This window comes from Lactuca saligna, chromosome 4 (assembly GCF_052625555.1).
Source record: "Lactuca saligna cultivar CGN05327 chromosome 4, ASM5262555v1, whole genome shotgun sequence".
NCBI classification, from domain to species: Eukaryota; Viridiplantae; Streptophyta; class Magnoliopsida; order Asterales; family Asteraceae; genus Lactuca; species Lactuca saligna.
The window spans coordinates 27,162,332-27,166,998 of NC_136420.1; positions in this window are offsets into that span (position 1 = coordinate 27,162,332).

Below are 4,667 nucleotides of genomic sequence, written 5' to 3' on the forward strand. Positions count from 1 at the left end.
TACAATAACACATACTGGGCCTCGCCCACTGCATCGGCCCCGCCCGGCATCAGACTAATCCGGCATCGGGCCACGCCCAGCATGAGACCAAAGTTCGGAATATACATCATAGCAACAAATACATAACACATAAGCATATAACATATAAACATAATAGACTTCCACAGGCTTACCCCGACATCGGACTGAAGTCCGATATACATAACATATAAGCTAATTCTGCATCGGGCTTGCCCCAAAATACATAACACATAACATGCATGAATCACAAAAAAATCAAGCATGCATATACTCTTCTTGGGACCGCCCTAGCATCAGACAGAAGTCCAGTACAAATAAATTGCATCGGGCTAGAACAAATAAATTGAATTGGGCTAACCCCGGCATCGGGCCTAAGCCCGACATATACTAACATTCATAAATGAACCGACATTAGTGCCTTCGACCTGTTCCTACTGAACAAAAAATTAGCTCTCAATCTGGCTGCTAAAACTCGTGCAAAGGTAACTCTGACCGCTGCTCCAACTACTCCCCGATTATTATGACCAAAATAAACACTTAGTCAAAAAGTAAGAATCCTTTTAAGGGTAAAATGATTGTTTTACCCCCTTTTATCCAAATTGGACCATGACCCGGGCCCAATCCTTTTCTAGTCCTTCCGAACCCACTAAGGCCCATTAAAGTTCTCAAATGGCCCAATTTTCTAAATTGGGCCCAACTCCTCAAATGGGCTTTTCTCCTAAGCCCAAACTAGTCCTTGGGCTCTTAACCGACTCTTGGGGGCCCATCACAGCCCAACACCTACTAAACCCAAAACTTGGCCCAAACCGAGGCCTAATAACGTGAATCCCACAATCTGGGCGTACGCTGAGCGTACTCATTTGTACACTACGCGTATAACTTATATGGGTTGTACGCGATGCGTACTGGTATGTACGCCCAGCGTACTTCCCTGTTAAGTCATTTTCTTCAAAATTGCTTAATCGCTTAAGACACTACGTCCAAACTACAGATCTGAGTCCAATAATTCATCTTAACCCATAAATTCGATCACTTGGTGGCTTGCAACCCACCAAATGAGCCCAAACATAGAATAATAGAAACTATCTCCATAGAAATAGCTAGATCTTATATATATGGTTACATAAATCAAGGGTTTTTAATCCATATGAGATGTATTGTATTAGGTTTTGAACCTAAATCAAGAGTTTAGATTCAAATGGATGGTTTTGATTAAGCATAGAGTATGATTTTCACTTAGAGCACATACCTTACAATGGATGATGTTTATATGAGAATAGAATTTCCTAGCTAAAAACGCTAGTTGTGACATCACCCGTGATGCAGGGTTTACAGGTGTGGCAGCGATGACATGGGAGGATTTTATGTGGAGGTTTAACCAGGAGTTTGCATCGGTCATTGAGGTGCAACAGTTGGTGAGGGAGTTCTAGGACCTTCACCAAACTATGGAGACTGTGTTGGAGATTACCGTCAAGTTCAAGGAGAGGGAATTGCTAGTTCCGCGATACGCTGTGGACGAGGAGATGAGGAAGACGAGGTATCATGCTATGCTGAGGGATGATATCCAGGAGTTCGTGAGCTTTTTAGGGTGCAAGACCCTAAATGGCATGATTGAGAAGGCTAGTGAGCGGGAAATCAAGTTAGAGCTTTGGACGAGGCGGAAGCCAGAGCAGGTTCAGACAGCAGTAGGGCGGGCTAAGAAGCCCAATACATCTGATACTTACAGCAGAGGCCAACAGGGCTAGGGCCATTGTGCCAAGTGTGTCAAGCTGCATAGTGGGGCCTATCGGGTAGCATGATCGGTATGTTACAGTTATGGCCAATCGGGCTACATGAGCAGGTAGCACCCCAAGAAGGGCTTGATTTGTTTCCACTTCGACCACACCGGCTATAAAAGGATAATTTTCCGAGGTTGTTTGGTAGAGCAGTGGTGGCGCCTGCATCAACTACGTTGAGGATCACCAATGACCGCCAGGGCAAGGCAGAGTCTCCTGTGATGAAGAGCAGAGAGTTTCAGTTAACCAATGATGAGGCCCGAACAGCGCTGGATTGATGGGTTTTATACAAACAATCCTAAGTGTGCATGCAACCCTAAAATGGATCTATGTTTTCACTATTAGATACACAACATTATGAACACAAGAATAAAACCCTAATGTGCATTGCTATTTTCGAAATTAACAGACAAAGGTTGGTTTACATACCTCTTGTTGTTATATTGCAATAACAACTTAAATCTTCAAATCCTAAGTCTTGAAAGCAAGCACCACAAGTGTAGTGCCTCTAATGGCTCACAAACACCACAAGCAATTGGAGAGGCTTAAGATAGAGGAGGGATGAGTTGGAATTCGTCCTTGGGACCTCTTAGGAGCATGTACATGAATTCTAATGGCCTAGGGGTCGTTATATAGGGTTTAGATTAGGGTTTAAGTCCTTATCCTTATCCAGTTACTTGATCACCAAGCAACCACAAGATAAGCCTTGAAAAACCCTTATCCTCTTATCCTTGGACGATTTTAAGGATATCCTTATCCTTAAATTCGTTCATCCTTTAACAAGGATAAATATTACCCTATCTTGCAACTATCTTATAATTACAATTCAGCCCCTCTAGTTAATTAATTACACTTGATCACAAAATTAATTCCTAATTAATTATTGACCAATATTAATTAAACAAATATGATTTTCCTTTAATATATTATTCTTATAACATATTAATAAATCACAATAACCTCTCTCTCTATTTAATTTCTCCAGTCAAGTTGCTTTGGTGAAGGCAACCCAAAAGGACCATGCACAACCGGGTCAAGTACTTACCAAATATGGTTACGGGCTTAGACACTAATCCAACAGTCTCCCACTTGGATAAGTCTAGTAACCAAAAATGTAACGTGCGACCCGATTAGCAATCGTAGCTCTCAAAGACGCTGTCAAACTTTGATCTTATCAGTAACCTGTCCTATAGATAAGGGATCGTACAGTCCTCTGTTAGATATCATGCTGATAATTCTATGGAATGATTAGTCAAGCATTTAGGTTTCTCGATCTCCGATTTATTTGACATAGAACTTAATCGAACACATCAATTTAATTCTGACCGGGCCGGCACATAAGTCAAATCAAATCATCGAGCGGCCGAGATATCTCTTCTACCCTCTTAGGATAAAATTTACAAATAAACTTCGACTTATATGCATTTACTTATTCAATAATCAACTATACACAACAATGCGTTTTATAACATTGAGTTACCAATGCGTTTTCGCATTATCAATGTATAATCAATTAGCAAATAATAAACCATATATCTAGGTTTTAAGACTATATGATATTATCGTCTTACGATCACCTCTTATATATCCTATTCCATACGGTGATTCCAGCAAGCGCGGGTTTGTTCCAATGCTCAAATCCAGTTCATAAGCACTCATGAACGTCGCAGCAATCTTTTGCTATGTCTAATACCATTTAGACAATCTACGCACCAATTCACGACAATCTTCATTCATATCTACTTCCAACATATGAACGATTGTGGACAATTTGAATAATTCGATTATTCCTAATAAACTCAATTATTCTGGAAGTTAAAACATGCAAAGTGAAACAATAGTTAAACAATTAACATATGACAGTAACTTTACTTATAAATAAAACTCCTTTATTTAATCATCAAATGTCAATTACATTTATCTATTATACGTTTCTAAAACTATCTAATCTATGCTAATACCATCCTTCAGTCCAATACTCCTAGCATGCTGCAAGTGCTTAACCCTACTCAGTCCCTTCGTAAGCGGATCTGTTGGGTTATCTTCTGATGATATCCTCTTCACTATGAGTTGTCCTTCTTCTACACGATGTCTGATGAAGTGATATTTTCTATCGATATGTCGAGATCTACCACGATCCCTCGGTTCCTTGGTCAAGGCAACCGCTCCTTCATTATCACAGAAAATCTCCATGGGCTCCTTTATGGCGGGTACAACTCCAAGGTCACCAATGAAGTTCTTCAGCCATATTTCCTCCTTCGACGCTTCACTCGCTGCTATGTACTCTGATTCGCACGTTGAATCAGCTACTGTTTCCTGTTTGGAACTTTTCCAAGTCACTGCTCCTCCATTTAGGGTAAAGACCCAGCCCGATTGCGAACAGTAGTTGTCCCTATCGGTTTGGAAGCTGGCGTCACTGTACCCTCGCACCTTCAAGTCATCACTCCCTCCAAGGACTAAAAACCATTCCTTCGTCCTCCGAAGGTACTTAAGGATATTCTTCACAGCAATCCAATGTGCTCTGCCAGGATTTCCTTGATATCTACTAACCATGCTCAAAGCAAAGGCTACATCAGGGCGAGTACAAGTCATAACGTACATGATTGAGCCAACTGCGGAAGCGTAAGGAACTCGGCTCATTTCAGCTATCTCAGCTTCGGTACTCGGACTTTGAGTCTTACTCAATCTGGCATTACTTTGTATCGGCAATTCTCCTTTCTTCGAGTTTTCCATACTAAAACATTTTAGTACTTTCTCTAAGTAAGTGTTCTGACTAAGTCCAATTAGTCTCTTACTTCTTTCTCTTACTATCCTTATTCCCAAAATGTAAGAAGCTTCTCCGAGGTCCTTCATAGCGAAGCACTTCCCGAG